The sequence below is a fragment of the Aotus nancymaae genome, unplaced genomic scaffold, assembly GCF_030222135.1.
Source record: "Aotus nancymaae isolate 86718 unplaced genomic scaffold, 86718_ANA_hifiasm-v0.15.2.pri h1tg000006l, whole genome shotgun sequence".
Classification (NCBI taxonomy): domain Eukaryota; kingdom Metazoa; phylum Chordata; class Mammalia; order Primates; family Aotidae; genus Aotus; species Aotus nancymaae.
The window spans coordinates 13,302,145-13,319,274 of record NW_026988417.1 but is presented as its reverse complement, the minus strand read 5'-3'; the positions used below and the strand labels follow the sequence as shown (position 1 = coordinate 13,319,274).

The window sequence follows — 17,130 nt, the reverse complement described above, 5'->3', positions numbered from 1 at the left end:
TACCACTCTGAAATCCTGATTCAATAAAAACATTTATCTCTATTCATCTTTATAGACTTCATAGTCAAGGGATAAATAAAATGTATTGATTGTTTAAAACCTTCTTGCAGATCTAAATTAGAAGTTAATTCCTCCTACTTTCTTTCTGCTTTTCTGTCCCTCTCTTGTTCTCCATCCTCCTCTTTCTCTACCTTTTCTTATTTTTTCTCTCTATGCTTGCTCCTTCATTTTTCATTCTTTCCCTTTTGCATTCTATAAACAGCCAACCATCTTCCACAGCTCACTACTCACCAGATTGCTAAGTGAGCAGAACTATTTGGGCAAAGGTCACAAGTGTGCTGGGTGATTATATTAATCAGCTTGGCCTGCCATAGCAAAATACCACAGGCTGAGTGACTTAAACAACAGAAATTTATTTTCTCACAATTCTCCAGGCTGAAAGTTCAAGATCAAGGTGCCAACAGATTTGGTTTCTGGTGAGGCCTCTCTTGCTGGCTTACAAACAGCTGCCTTCTCACTTCTCCCTGTGTCTTCACATGGCCTTTTCTTTGTGTGCTGAGATACAAAGAGAAAGAGAGAGCGAGAGAGAGGGCGCTCTGATGTCTCTTCCACTTTCATAAGGACACTACTCTGATCAGATAAGGATCTCATTCTTATTATTATCTCACTTAACCTTTATTATCTCTTTATAGACCCTCTGTCAAAATACAGTCAGTCACTCTGGGGATTAAGGATTCCACATATGAATTTGGGGGAGGTCATAATTTGCCCATAATGATGATCTAGAATAAGCATAAACCTTTTTGCATCTCTCATCCTCATCTATAAAATGGGAATTTGGGGCCAAGTGATCTCTTAGATCATATATAATACATTGGCATATTCTTCTCTCACTAGGAACCAGAAAAACCACTGATGGCACCTCTGTGCTCCTGCCCACCTTCCTCAATGTTACCTTCTCTTTTTTCTTCCATATGACTCCATAAAAGATGTGAGGTTTCCCAGACCTGCAGAGGGTCCCCATTCCACCTGGGAGGAGAGGAGATGAAGGCCTCAGACACTTCCTGGCAAGCAAGCAGCCTGCTAAATGGTGCCAACAGTGACTGATGAGCAAGTTCCGATTCAGCAACCAGGGGAGCTTAAGGGCACTTCGATAGCTCTTAGACACTGGACCCTAGAGCAATGAGCAATATGAATCTATTAATGGCAAATCACATCACAAAAAAATGGATCCACCTTGGCATGAGCTTTGTAAAAGAGGGCATGAGAGGAACAGAGGGGCTTTTATGTTGTGGACCTCAGGGACCCTTCCAGCCACAGCCTGGTGAAATCATGGGATTGGCAGGCAGTTTAAAGGACAATGCAGTGACAGATGAAAATGTAGTTGTGTAAATAAATTATCCAGAAGCTCAGAAGCATGGCATATGTAAGTCTTTTTTACTGCTCTCATATTGAATAGTTCTTGGCAACCATGTTCCCTGTCCTCAGTGTTTTGGGTTTGAGTTTGTGCATTTGGAGGATGCGACCATGCTGGGGTCAGGGTACAATCTTTGCTCAGCAACAATTTTATTTATAGTGGAAAAGTGGATTCAACGGTGGTTCTAAATCCTTGTTGATAGGATGTGAAATGTGATGCTTCAGGTCACAAAATGAACCCTTCTTTATCTGGTCCTTGTTTGCTCCTCAGACCTTGTCTACTGACTCAGCCATTCCAGCTGAAATGCTTTTCACTGGTTGCTAACTAGTCACAGTCTGTGTTCCTAGAGTACCCCCCTGCCCCAGCCGCCACCACTCAACCTCATCTAAGGCTTAAGGTTCACTTAACTGGTACTTTCCTTAAAACTCCTCAGCATTTCCCAAGACTCATTAACTAGCGATGACTGGCCCTACCAGGCATGTCCCGTTCTTGTCAGTTAGAGTTTGTGGCAGACAGAGATAATCGGCCCAGATCCTCCTTCAATGAAGCACTTATCATTTCATTGCCAGGAATCCAGTCATCAGACACTGTTCAATATTGAGTTTGGCTGTAGAGACCTGGGGCCATGCTCCTCTTGGAACAATCATATCAAATAAATGAGCAGGATGGGGTCTAAGCGCCTGGCCATTTTCAGCTCAGTGGGGAATCCCCCAATAAGCAGGAATTTCTCAGAACTGCCTTTGATTGGCCAAAGCTTTGTTGGGACTCCATCTTGGTGAAACATAAGCCTCTGCCCAATCTTCCTCCCTCTTCCTGCCACAAGTCAACACCTAATAATTTTGGAGAGCTAATTCTGCCCCAGCATCTGCTTTCAGAGGACCTGGCCTGCAACAGTGCAGGTTTTATGAGTTGCTAAATGTTTTTACTATCAGTCCTCCTTATATAAACTGAATTGCTTTTAATTCCCAAGACACCCCCTATTCACTCAGGTTTTCAAATTTTAGCACCTGCTGTTCTTTCACCTTGATATTTCCTCGGTGCCATCACTCTTTATTTGGATTATTCTCATTCTTTTAAAAACCATCTTAATAGTCAAAATCTTTGAGTCCTGAGAAGCCCCTCAGGGCTTTAATGCTATAGAACTATAGTATTAAGGTTCTATAGCCGTGCAACAAACTACCGCAAATTTAAAACAAGACAGATGAACTATCTCAGAGTTTCATATGGGCATGGGCTAGCTGTGTCCTCTGCTCAGGGATTCACCAGGCTGAAATCAAGGTGCTAGCCAGGACTGCAACCTCATCTAAGACTTACGGTTCTCTTCCAAGCCCATTTGTGTTTTTGGACTGAAATCAATTTCTTATAGTAATATAATTGATGTCTCATTATGTTGCTGTCTGTTTGCTTTCTTCTAGGAAAACAGAAGCGTATCTCTTTGGCACTTCATCTTCTTTTAAAGGGCTCACCTGATTGGGTCAGGCCCACCCAAGCTAACCTCCCTTTTGATTGACTCAAAGCTGACTGATTAATAACCCAACCACAGGAGTGATATCCAATCACATGCACAGATTCTAATCTCATACAAAGAGAATAGGATCTATCCATAGGACAACCAGGCACCCTGGCAGTGGAAGAAGAGTTTCGTACTGACAAATTCTCTGGCCTAGAAGTGACACCACACACTTTAGCTCAAAACTCATTGACCAAAGCTAAATATATGGCCCATCCAACCACAAGCAGCCAGGAAGAGCCTTGCCGGTGGATAACTGGAAATATTTGACAACAATTATCACAGACTATTACACAGGGTAAAGATTGTGTCTTTTATTTCTGGATCCTTGGGACTTATTCGGTGATGGAAAGACCATCAACAAATGTGGACATCAAGAAAGAACATTCCCATAACAATTTTTTAAAAAATAAATTTTCAAGGTATCTTACAGACCTTCTTTTCTTCCCTTCTACCACCTTGAAACCTAGAAAATAAAATTTTTTTCAACTGTGTTTTCATGACTGACATATATTTATTATTGGCTTCACAAAAATACCGTTAGTAATTTTTTTCTAAAATTCACATTTCTGAAACCAGAGGGCATAAAAACATTTCAATGCTTCATATTTACGTGAAACCATGGATCTCTAGTATCCATGATTGTGATTCTCATCATGTATTTTAGGCTTTAGTGGTCTTCAGGGGACTCACTGTCCCGTCACCCATGTGCTTTGGGTAGCTACTCTTTCTGCAACCCTAAACAAAGAGATATTAAAATAGGGTTAAAATTAGGCATGGTGTGAATTGAACATTCATAGCAATCATTTTTATTACCTTTGTAAGAAAATGCCCTTGAAGAAGCAAACTTGGAACATTCCCTACATTGTAGTATTTTTAAATCTTGTCAGTATGACACAGATAAACTTCAGAGCAGAGGTGCACAAACAGTTCATTTAAGCAGCCAGAGCATTGGAAATTATGCATTTGGGAGGAACAATGAGCAGATTAAGGCTGTATCAGCCTTTTCCCAGACCTCTGATTTTAAATAGAACATTGCAGTTACTCCAACATTTTGTCCACTTAAACCATCTCTAAAGAATCCTCACCAGTGATTCTTCTTGTACAGTAGTAAATTTTAGGCTTCATTATCAAATTAATGAATTTTAATATCCCGTAGAAATGGGCAAAGTGGAATAATAGAGAAGTAAATGTGGAAAAGGTAGTCTCTTTTAGCACTGATACCCAAGCCTCTCACTGTCACCAGACAAATCCCTTGTTCTGTAAAAGCAATACTGTGCGTGAGGTTGGGAACCAGGGTTAAGGGGCTGCTAAGAAAACCTGACTGGCTACTGCCACTCCCTCAGTACCGAGGCTACAGAAGACAGTGTGATTATTTAAAATTCCAGAGGATACTGGAGCAAAGGAGCCTCGAGTATTCAGGTTCTAAGATGTAGAGATCTCAGATCTAGGTTAAGAAGTCCAGGGAGAGATGAGTCGAGTCAGTAAGAAGCAAGACACGTAGGAGTCCAGGTGAGCAACACAAATCCAGACCTGTGCACACACTCCATGTAGAAGGTCTAGGGTAGATGCTTCCTTAACACATCATGTGGTGAGATCAGATCATATGTGGCTGTGGCAGGCTAGAGCATCAGACTTGGCAGACAGGGGCAGAATAAGACAGATCATGAGGGCAAGAATAAAACAGTATGAGACCAAGGCTCACGAATTGACAAAAAAACAGGGAAAGCAATCAATGGCTAAATGGAGAAAGAATAGGAACAGAAATGTCATAAAGATCCAGGGTTAATGCCAAGAGGAATGATAAACAGGTATGCCATAGAAACTAGGATCCAGGTGGAAGGAAGTCAGGATCAATTTCCTGAAATAACACATTGAGTACCCAGGGATTCTTTCGCCCTTTTGTGCCCCAAAGCTTAACAGCAGTTTCTAAAACTTTGCATAAACAAATGAACAAGTATAAACACGAGTAGGTCTGAGGCTAGACCACTGTAGCCACACAGAGAACAAGTGAGCCTAAATATGGGTTATAACAAGTTGGAAGAATGAGGATGCTATGGGAGCTCTTTTGAGTGGGGCCAGCATTCCATGAATGCATAAAGCAGGTACTTAATATATATATTGTCATATATATATGTGGTCATATATATATATGTATATATGACAAAAGCATAGCCAGTCTGCCCTGGAGGAGCTCACAGGCCAGCAGAACATACGACAGCATGACTATGTAGCATTAGCTGTTAGCTCCAACATTTCAACGAAGTTCTCTCTGCTTTCCTGGTAAGAGTCAGGAACCACTTGATAACTGTCAGCAAGATCAGTAACCCTGTTGTAATGACAGGAAGATTTTTGACAGAAGTAAAATTCTTAATGTATGGCAAACTCAGTGTGATGTTAAAGGACCTCTTGAGGAGGCGCCTGAGACTGCACATCCTACAGAAGGTTACTCTGTTCTCAACACTGCTGGATTTCACAAGTGAGGAAACCCCTAGAGCACAGGCAACCACTGGATTCAAAAGAAGGATGGAAGCACTGTGGTCCTACAGGAATTTGAGCAGGCAGTCAAAAGGCTATACTGTTCTAGTGGTTGTTTGGCAGAGGGTTACTTTTGGAGAAAGATACCAATGATCATAAGAGGAAAGGATCTTCTTCCACTCTTCTTCCCTTTGAAAGAAATGTATCTGTTACCCAAAACAGGCTATGCAAACTTTGTTGTTCCCAGTTATCATAGGTCTCAAGGGAATTGAGTGGAGGCTTGTCAATCATTAAAATTGATAGGAGAGTTCACACTACCATCTGATACTGGCCCTTTAGCCCTAAATTCAGGTAATTTTTACTTTACTGAGTAGTTAAGACTATTCTTAGAGTCCTAAGCCATATGACCTGATGTGTCTGGGCAATAAAGGGGAATGAGCTGAAGTCCAGTACGAGAGTGCTTGGGTAATAGAAAAGTTAGTCACTAAAAGCATCAAGTCCTAGAGAGGCAAAGCAACCTCCAGTCCCATCTAAACCAGTGTTTGTACCTTAGGGGAATTATCTGAAAGTGAAGTCTGAGGTGAAGGAAGAATACATTTAGCAACTGTGGCTCTCAACATGAAAAGTGATGGATCAGTCAGTAAGATGTTACTCACTACTTAGCAATGAATACTCATTATTTAAACTCATTTTTTAAGGGATGATACAGGTTAAAAAAAATTAGACTTCAAGAAGCACAAGAGTTAGGACAGCAATATTTTCTTGAATTCCCATGATAGTCCCATTCAATGTCCCATTAAAACCTGGGACAGTGAAAGACCTTTTTCAAACGTGGTTACAGCCAAGTAGAAAAGGAGTAGTGGTGATCATTCCTTTGTAGACTCTAATTCTTGTCTGAGGAATCCAAATCTAAGGAAGGTTGGACTACACGTGTCCCTTGTATGGTGATGCCCCTAACCTACAGTTATCACCTCTTCTCCAGGCATTTGAGTACCTGACTTCTGCTCCAGCCATAATGAACTACTGCTTGATGAGTAAACCATCTTCCCTCATTGCATTTCCTTTGCTGAAACTGCCCTTGATTTTTCAATCTTTCTTCCTGGATTACTCCTGAGTGCCCTTCAAAACTCAGCCTGAGAGTGTTCTTTTCTAGTCCACTTCACTGGTCCTCCAGAATGCTGATGCATCCCTTCCAGAGCACCTTGGACTCAGCCCTCTGCTCATATTTTCCATCCTCAATTATTGACGTTTACTTGTCTGTCCCATCAGACTCTCTGCCCCATCTGTTTACTTGAGCAGCTGTGAGTTACTCAAGGGCCTGGACTATACGACCACATCAAACCACAGTGTCAAAAATAATGTCTGATGCCTTAGTAAGTGCTGAATAAATATTAATGACAAAAACCACAATTACTTTTGCACCAACCTAATATCCTCTGAATGAAAGAATACATGAAATGTTACTCAGGCTGAGTTTCTAAAATCCTTCATTTTACCACTGTAGGGAAGGATTCCAAACACCTTTAGGATTAGTTTGGTTATTATGTCATGTCTTTCAGAATGAATGCAGTTTATCAATGTTGCCATCACTGACATAAGGCCTCAGTTTCTCAAACAATCAATTGGAAGAACTACACTGATTTAGAGGCTTGTGTTTGCTAAAACCACTTTTATTATTTAGATTCACACCTTCTTCTCTGTGAGTTTGTTTTGTTTCAACTACTATAAAACTAGTAAATAGAATCCTAGGTCTTCAAAATTATAGAATCAGAGGTCAGGAAAGGTGGATCCCCATAAGCAAAAGAAAAAAAATTCCATGTTCAAGGACATTGCCCTAAAGGATAAATGTATCTCACCACTATTTTCGTGTTGTTTTATACTTCGAACTTTCTAAAGTGATGTATAAGTAACATAGAGGGGGAGAAGTTATTTGAATACCATTCTGTATATAACTTCTGTAAAGGTCTTTCAAACATTTCCTCATCAAAGAGTCCATTTCTTTTTTGGTCTAGCCAATCTTGCAGACTCCCCAGGAGACCTGCGTTTCATCATGGAAACAGTCAATAATGTGTTCCAGGTTCAGAACCTCAATCTATACCCAAGTTCCCAGGAACAATTTCTTGTGACTCCCATGACTTCCATTTACTTGTGACTTGGGAATCAGAGAACCAAGTTCGAGCTCTTTCTAAACTTATACTTTCAGAATGTTTCTCTGACACCTAGATCCAAAGCCCAAATGCTTTTCTTAAAATAAATTTTTCTTTTACATGTCACGTTTTGAAACTTGAAAAGTTATTTCCTAATTAGTTATGTTATTAGAAGAATATAGCTGAGAAAACAATATAAAATGACAGAAAACCCCCAAATAACTTTTTTATTTCCTAGCAAGCAACCTACATATTTATGTTTGGCTAACACATGAGCATGAGTTTGTACTTTATGACTGTATGATATTCTAGGGCAGGAGAGTGGGAAAGAGGTTCTAAATTGCATTCATAAAAATAATGATGATGCAGTTTATATAAGTAGGCTTCAGAATTCATAGCATGCTTTCACATTTTCATTTCCTTTAACTCTCACAACGGTTCTATAACAGTTGGCTGGGTGGGCAAGCAAGATCATTTACTGAAAAGAGCAAAGCCTTTTAAGTTAGACAGCCTAGTATCCAATTCGAACAGTGCCATTTATTGACTCTGTAATCTTTACCTAGTGTCATGACACATGCCAGCATCAATTTCTTTTTTTTTTCAATCTGTAAACAACAGTTTATTTATTTATTTATTTATTTAATTGTACTTTAGGTTCTGGGGTACATGTGCACATCTTGCAGGATTGTTACAAAGGTACATACATGGAAAGGTGTTTTACCACATTCATCCCCCCATCACCTATAGCTGGTATTTCTGCCCACATTATCCCTTCTCACCCTCCCCACTCCCTGCCATCCCTCCCCTAACCCCCACAGCTGACCACACTGTGTGATGATCCCCTCCCTGTGTCCATGTGTTCTCATTGTTCAACATCTGCCTATAAATAATAACATATGGTGTTTGGTTTTCTGTTCCTGTGTCAGTTTGCTGAGAATAATGGTTTCCAGACTCATCCCTGTCCCTGTGAAGGACATGAACTCATCATTTTTTATGGCTGCATAGTATTCCATGGTGTATATGTGCCACATTTTCTTTATCCAGTCTATTGATGATGGACATTTGGGTTGGTTCCGGGTCTTTGCTATTGTAAACAGTGCCACAATGAACATACCTGTGCATATGTCTTTATAATAGAACAATTTATAATTCTTTGAGTATATACCCAGTATGAGATTGCTGGGTCAAATGGTATTTCTATTTCTAGGTTCTTGAGGAATCACCACTCTGTCTTCCACAATGGTTGCACTAATTTACAGTCCCACCAACAGTGTAAAGTGTTCCTATTTTTCCACATCCACTCCAGCATCTGTTGTCTCCAGATTTTTTAAAGATCACCATTCTAACTGGAGTGAGATGGTTTCTCAATGGGGTTTTGATTTGCATTTCTCTAATGACCAATGATGATGAGCATGTTTTCATATGTTTGTTGGCCTCATATATGTCTTCTTTTGAAAAGTGTATATTCATGTCCTTCACCCACTTTTGAATCAGTTTGTTTGATTTTTTTTTTTGTAAATCTGTTTTAGTTCTTTGTAGATTCTGGATCTTAGCCCTTTGTCAGACGGGTAGATTGCAAAAAATTTTGTCCATTCTGTGGGTTGCTGGTTCGCTCTAGTAATTGTTTCTTTTGCTGTACAGAACCTCTGGAGTTTAATTAGATCCCATTTGTCTATTTTGGCTTTTGTTGCCATTGCTTTTGGTGTTTCAGCCATGAAGTCCTTGCCTATGCCTGTGTCCTGAATGGTTTTGCCTAGGTTTTCTTCTAGGGTTTTTATGGTATTAGGTTTTATGTTTAAGCCTTTATTCCATCTAGAGTTAATTTTAGTGTAGGGTGTCAGAAAGGGGTCCAGTTTCTGCTTTTGGACATGGCTAGCCAGTTATACCAACACCATTTATTGAACAGGGAATCCTTTCTCCATTTCTTGTTTTTGTCAGGTTTGTCAAAGATCAGGTGATTTTAGATGTGTGGTGTTGCTTCTGAGACCTCTGTTCTGTTCCATTGGTCTGTGTCTCTGTTTTGGTACCAGTACCATGCTGTTTTGATTACTGTGTCCTTGTAGTACAGTTTGAAGTCAGGCAGCATGATGCCTCCAGCTTTGTTCTTTTTACTTAGTATTGTTTCGGCTACGCGGGCTCTCTTTTGGTTCCATATGAAGTTTGAAGTGTTTTTTTCCAGTTCTATGAAGAAGGTCATCAGTAGCTTGATGGTGATAGCACTGAATCTATAAATTACCTTGGGCAGTATGGCCATTTTCATGATAATGATTCTTCTCAACCATGAACATGGAATGTTTTTCTATCTGTTCATGTCTCTCTTATTTCCTTGAGCAGTGGTTTGTAGTTCTTCTTGAAGAAGTCCTTTACACCCTTTGTTAGTTGTATTCCTAGATATTTTATTCTTTTCGTAGCAATTGTGAATGGGAGTTCACTTTTGATTTGGCTCTCTGTTTGTCTGTTATTGGTATATAGGAATGCTTGTGATTTCTGCACATTGATTTTGTGTCCTGAGACTTTGCTGAAGTTGCTTATCATATCAGGAGATTTTGGGCTAAGATGATGGGATCTTCTAAGTATACAATCATGTCATCTGCAAATAGAGACAATTTGACTTCCTCTTCTCCTAACTGATTACCCTTTTATTTCTTTTATTTCTTTTTCTTGCCTGATTGCTCTGGCTAGAATTTCCAATACTATATTGAATAGGAGTGGTGAGGGAGGGCATCCTTGTTTGTGCCAGACTTCAAAGGGAACGCTTCCAGTTTTTGTCCATTCCGTATGATATTGGCTGTGAGTTTGTCATAAATAGCTTTTCTTATTTTGTGATATGTTCCATCAATACCTAGTTTATTGAGAGTTTTTAGCATAAAATGCTGTTGAATTTTGTCGAAGGCCTTCTCTGCATCTATTGAGATAATCATGTAGTTTTTGTCTTTGGTGTTATTTATGTGATGGATTACATCCATAGACTTCCGTATGTTGAACCAGCCTTGCATCCCCAGGATGAAGCCTACTTGATCATGATGAATAAGCTTTTTGATTTGCTGTTGCATTCAGTTTGCCAGTATTTTATTGAAGATTTTTGCATCTATGTTCATAATGGACATTGACCTCAAGTTTTGTTTTTTAGTGAGTCTCTGACCAGTTTTTGTATCAGGATGATGTTGGTCTCATAAAATGAGTTGGAGAGGATTCCCTCTTTTTGTATTGTTTGGAATAGTTTCAGAAGGTATGGTACCAGCTCCTCTTTTTTTTTTTTTTTTTTTTTTACGTTTTGCAAAGGTAATTTTATTTACCTTTGGTCAGTAAAACTTACATTATCAAGTAGCATTTTTAAGAAAGCAAATAGCACACATCTTAGTAAGATTATCCTTTTTCAATAAAAATATATATGTACTTTTTATTGCATTTTAGGTTTTGAGGTACATGTGAAGAACATACAAGATTGTTGCATAGGTGCATACATGGCAGTGTGATTTGCTGCCCTCCTCCCTTTCACCTATATCTGGCATTTCTCCCCATGCTATCTCTCCCCAACTCCCCACCCCACACTGTCCCTCCCGTATTTCCCCCAACAGACCCTAGTGTGTAGTGCTCTCCTCCCTGTGTCCATGTGTTCTCATTGTTCAACACCCACCTATGAGTGAGAACATGTGGTGTTTGATTTTGTGTTCTTGTGTCAGTTTGCTGAGAATGATGGTTTCCAGGTTCATCCATGTCCCTACAAAAAACACAAACTCATCGTTTTTGATGGCTGCATAATATTTCATGGTGTATATGTGCCACATTTTCCCTGTCCAGTCTATCATTGATGGGCATTTGGGTTGGTTCCAGGTCTTTGCTATTGTAAACTGTGCTGCAATGAACATTCGTGTGCATGTGTTCTTATAGTAGAATGATATATAATCCTTTGGATATATACCCAGTAATGGGATTGCTGAGTCAAATGGAATTTCTATTTCTAGGTCTTTGAGGAATCGCCACACTGTCTTCCACAATGGTTGAACTAATTTACCCTCCCACCAACAGTGTAAAAGTGTTCCTATTTCTCCACATCCTCTCCAGCATCTGTTGTCTCCAGATTTTTTAATGATGGCCATTCTAACTGGCATGAGATGGTATCTCAATGTAGTTTTGATTTGCATTTCTCTAATGACCAGTGATGATGAGCATTTTTTCATATGTTTGTTGGCCTCATGTAATGGCTCTTGAACGTTGACTGGATAAACAATTAAATGAAGGCAGAAATAAAGATGTTCTTCAAAACCAATGAGAACGAAGACACCACCAGCTCCTCTTTGTGTGTCTGGTAGAATTCAGCTGTAAATCCATCTGGACCTGGACTTGTTTTGGTCGGTAGGCTATTAACTGGTGTCTTTACTTCAGCCCTTGTCTATTCAGGGTTTAGTCTTGGGAGAGTGCAAGTGTCCAGGAATTTGCCCATTTCTTCCAGATTTACTGGTTTGTGTGCATAGAGTTGTTTGTAGTAATCTCTGACGGTATTTTGTATTTCTGTGGAATCAGTGGTGATGTCCCCTTTATCATTTTTTATTGTATCTATTTGATTCTTCTCTCTTTTCTTTTTTATTAGTCTGGCCTGCAGTCTATCTATTTTGTTGATCTTTTTATAGAACCAGCTCCTGGTTGATTTTTATAGAACCAGCTCCTGGTCGATTTGTTGATTTTTTCTGCATCTATCTCCTTCAGTTCTGCTCTGATGTTAGTTACTTCTTGTCTTCTGCTAGCTTTTGAGTTTCTTTGATCTTGCTCCCCTAACTCTTTCAATATTGATGATAGGGTGTTGATTTTAGACCTTCCTTACTCCTCATGTGGGCATTTACTGCAATGAATTTCCCTCTAGACACTGCTTTAAATGTGTCCCAGAGATTCTGGTATGTTGTGTCTTCAGTCTCATTGGTTTCAAGGAACATCTTTATTTCTGCTTTCATTTAATTGTTTATCCAGTCAACATTCAGGAGCCAGTTGTTCAGTTTCCATGATGTTGTGTGGTTCTGAGTTAGTTTCTTAATCCTGAGTTCTAATTTGATTGTGCTGTGGTGTGAGAGACTTGTTGGTTAAGATTTCCATTCTTTTGCATTTGCTGAGGAGTGAGTTACTTCCAATTATGTGGTCAGTTTTAGAGTAGGTGTTACATAGTGCTGAGAAGAATGTATATTCTGTGTATTTGGGGTTGAGAGTTCTGCAAATGTCTGTTAAGTTCACTTGGTCCAGATCTGCATTCAAGTCCTGGATTTCCTTGTTTATTTTCTGACTCATTGATCTGTCTAATATTGACAGTGGAGTGTTAAAGTCTCTCACTATTAATGAGCAGGAGTCTAAGTCTCTTTGTATGTCATTAAGGACTTGCTTTATGTATATGGGTGCTCCTGTATTGGGTGTGTATATATTTAGAATAGTTAGCTCTTCTGGTTGTATTGATGCTTTTACCATTATGTAATGCCCTTCTTTGTCTCTTTTGATTTTTGTTGGATTAAATTCTGTTTTATCAGAGACTAGGATTGCCACCTCAGCTTCTTTTTGCTCTCCATTTGCTTGGTAAATCTTCTTTCATCCCTTTATTTGGAGTCTATGTGTGTCTTTGTCTGTGAGATGGGTCTCCTGAATACAGCACTCTGATGGTTCTTGGTTTTTTATCCAATTTGCTGGTCTGTGTCTTTTGATTGGGGCATTTAGTCCATTTACAGTTTATGTTAATATTGTTATGTGTGAAATTGATAATGCCATTTTGATACTGGTTGGTTGTTTTGCCCTTTGTTTGGCATAATTTCTTCATTGCATTGTTGGTCTTTACCATTTGCTTCTTTTTTGCAGTGGTTGGTACTGGTTTTTCCTTTCTGTGTTTAGTGCTTCTTTCAGTATCTCCTGTAGGGCAGGTCTGGTATTGATGAAATCTCTCAGCAGTTGCTTGTCCATAAAGGATTTTATTTCTCCTTCACTTATGAAGCTTAGTTTGGCTGCATATGAAATTCTGGGTTGAAAGTCCTTTTCTTTAAGCATATTGAATATTGGTCCCCACTCTCTTCTGGCTTGTAGGGTTTCTGCCAGGAGATCCGTTGTGAGTCTGATGGGCCTCCCTTTGTGGATGACCCGACCTCTCTCTCTGGCTGCCCTTAGTATTTTTTCCTTCCTTTCAACCCTGGTGAATCTGACAATTATGTGCCTTGGGGTTGCTCTTCTAGAGGAGTATCATTGTGGTGTTGTCTGTATTTCCTGTATTTGAATGTTGGCCTGCCTTGCTAGGCTGGGGAAGTTCTCCTGGATAATATCCTGAATAGTGTTTTCCAGCTTGGATTCATTCTCCCCATCTTCTTCCAGTACAGCGATCAAGTATAGATTAGGTCTTTTCATGTAATCCCATATTTCTTGGAGGCTTTCTTCATTTCTTTTCACTCTTTTTTCTCTTTGCTTGCTTTCTCATTTTATTTCATTGAGTTGATCTTCAATCTTTGATATCCTTTCTTCTGCTTGATCTATTCAGCTACTGAAATTTGTGTATGCTTCAGGAAGTTCTTGCACTGTATTTTTCAGCTCCATCAAGTCATTTACATTCTTCTCTAAGCTGTTTATTCTCATTAGCATTTAGTGAAACCTTTTTTCAAGGTTCTTAGTTTCTTTGCATCAGATTAGCACATGTTCCTTTAACTCAGAGAAGTTTGTTATTACCCACCTTCTGAAGCCTGCTTCTGTCAGTTCATCAAATTCGTTCTCCATCTTGCTTTGTTCCCTTGCTGGTGAGGATATGTGATCTTGTGGTGGAGGAGAGGCATTCTGATTTTTGATGACTTCATCCCTCTTGTGCTGGTTTCTTCCCAACTTGTTGAATTTATATAGGTTTGATCTCAGGTAGCTGCTTGGGGAGGTGGCCTTTCCTTTGTCTGCCTTCAGAGGTGCTGCTGGACTGCCACGGATTCATTGGAGCTGCTGAGTATTTTTCCTGCATCTTATATTTGCTCAGGAATAGTAGGCCGGCTTCTGCAATGGTGGCTGCCCTTCCTCTGCGTCGAGTGTGTTCATTCCTGGTCACTCTCTAACTGATGTTCTGGGTGCAAAACTCTGAAATGAGTTTTTTAGCCTGCTAGGCTTTGTGGGAGGAGACTCATCCTGTCTTATGGCCTGTTTCCCTGCATTCAGTTCCCCTTCTTTCTGGGGGCAGGTATCTCCGTCCTGCAGGCTTTTTGGCTTTCTTGGCATCAGCCAGTGCTTCCACCTAGATCTATGCTGACAGCCCCAGTGCCAGCTGAAGTTGCTGTTCTGCCCTGTTCAGGCAGCTCGCTAAGGCTTTTCAGCCTGGCGAAGATCTCCTGTTCTGTGGGTTGTAGAGGGCTTGGGTAGAGCGCTGTATCCGAACCAAAGTCCCAGAGTGGGAGATCCCCAGTCCTCCAGTCAGTTGCATATACCAGGGGCAGTGCCCCACCTTGCCTCAACTTGCCCTATTTGGTTTATGCCCACTGTCCAACCAGACCTGGTACCTCGTTTGGAATTCTGGAACCCACTTGGCTTCTGCGTTTCTCTCACTTGGAGCTGCCTCTTATTCAGCCATCTTGGGACCTTCTCTTTTTTTTTTTTTCTTTTTTTAAAGAATAGATAGGGTCTCTCTATGTTGCCCAGGCTGGTCTCAAACTCCTGGGATCAGACAATCAATCCTCCCACCTCAGCCTCGCAAAGTGCTAGGATTACAGGCATGAGCCACAGCTCCCAGCCACTTCATCAATTTCTTTATAATTAAGGTAGTAATAATACCAATTTCTGCCTGTATCATTCACTTAAGAGACATTTACTGAGCATCTATCATGTGCCAGGTCCTGTATAGGTTGGGGAGACAATGATGAAAAAGATATATTCACACAAATTAATATAAAGACTAAATGGGTTAATCTAAAAGAAGTGCCTAGCATGATTGACGCTTACTAAATGTGATAATTTCCTATAATTCTATTTTATAGGTGAAGACATTAAATTCAGAATAGTTATATGATTTGTCCTTGGTTGCATACTTAGTAAATAACAAAAAGCAGCATTTTAAACTTATCAGTCAAGGTCCTAGCAGAAAACCGAAACTTCAGCTGGGATTTTAGAAGAGATTTTTTAAAACTGTAACTATTTACAGAAGCGTCAGTCAAGTTAAAGAAACCAGAAAGAAATGTTGAGGAATCCAGAGACCAATAGCAATCCAGAAATTGGTGCAAAAGTAATTGCAGTTTTTGCTATTACCTTTACTGGCATAAACCACAATAACTTTTGCACCAATCTAATAGTAGTCTCCAGTTCTGAAAGAGATAGGGTTGGAAGGTGGAGGTTGTAAAACAGAAGGCCCACCCAAGGTAGCCACACAACCTCTGCCAAAACCACTCTGAAACAGTAAGGGAGCAAAAAAAATAAATAAATAAAGTCTCAGACTTGCTCTCTTCCCACCCTGTAATCTCCTACTGGAACTGCCCTCTGGCCAAACTTAAAGAAAACCAGAGGACTAAGGAGCCCTGGTGCTGCAATCTGTAGAGCTCAGCCTCTTAAAGCAGAGAGATGTAAAGAGAAAAGCAGAATCTACCCTTTTGCCCCAGTAATTCACACTCATTGATATACAAACTACACTTATCTTTTCTCCAGCCTGTCCCCCAAATCCTATCAGTCAGGTCACCTGGCTTGAAATCCATGGTTCATAATCTATATCAAGTCCAGGTGTAAATGAGGTTATTTTAGTACACTCCTTTGCATGAGGGTTTTCTTGAACCAAAGAACTACAAACTAATAAGACAAGTTATCTGTTTCCCAAACACCCAACATGCAATGGTGAGATGGGTACAGAATAATTAAAATAGACGTATTTGAAAGGAGAGGAACAGAGGTGCATAGCATTCACTGGTCCATAGCAATTCTGAAATCCAGCTGAGCACGTCAGGTTTTTTTTTTTTTTGAATCAGGAAATTGTCCTTGATTGGGACTGAGTTTTGCAATCCAAAAGTGATTCCCTACTCTACTGTTCTTTTCAACTCTTGGCTCTGTGGTTTTCAATGGGTGAAAATGAAAGTAGCTTATCTCACTTTAACTCATAATGAACCAGTAAAAATTGTGTCCTCCTGTACCACCACTTTGAGCTCAGCTGATTTAGACCTCTCAGTTCTCAAGGGATAATGTCTCCACAAGAGATCACAACTATAACACCACTAAACAGGAAGCTGAGCCCAGCAGCTGACGCCTTTGAATTCCTCACACCACTGAAACTATAGGCAAAAAATGGGGCTGCTGAACAGATGAGGGTGATGGATTCTATCAAAGAATCTTAGCTAACAACAACCCAAGGGTCAGAAGGAGTGGGCCTAGAATACAGAAACTTCTCTCTAGTACTCACATGTCCTGTGATAAAAGTTAATAGAAAACTGCAATAATCAAATATAGACACAATGGCAAATAGTATAAGACCCTCAGGAAAAAGGGTTTGAACATACAGGCAGAAAAAAACATGATCACTTGAGGTACTTACTGAGGGCAAAAGTAATATAAAATAGGGTAGTGGAAGAAACTTTAAATACCAGCTACAACCATGTGATCAAGGTCTCAAG

The 17,130-nt window shown here is 39.9% G+C and overlaps 1 long non-coding RNA gene across 1 annotated transcript in view; it reads right to left on the bottom strand.

Annotated features, from left to right (window-relative positions):
* Positions 1-393: 393 nt before the first annotated feature.
* LOC105730938 (uncharacterized) overlaps positions 394-17,130 on the bottom strand; it is a 36,485-nt gene continuing 19,748 nt past the window's right edge. The window contains exons 2-3 of the long non-coding RNA XR_001110605.3: positions 956-1,174; positions 394-555 (exon numbers count right to left, since the gene is read on the bottom strand). This is a non-coding gene — a long non-coding RNA (uncharacterized LOC105730938). The remainder of the gene's footprint in view (positions 556-955; positions 1,175-17,130) is intronic.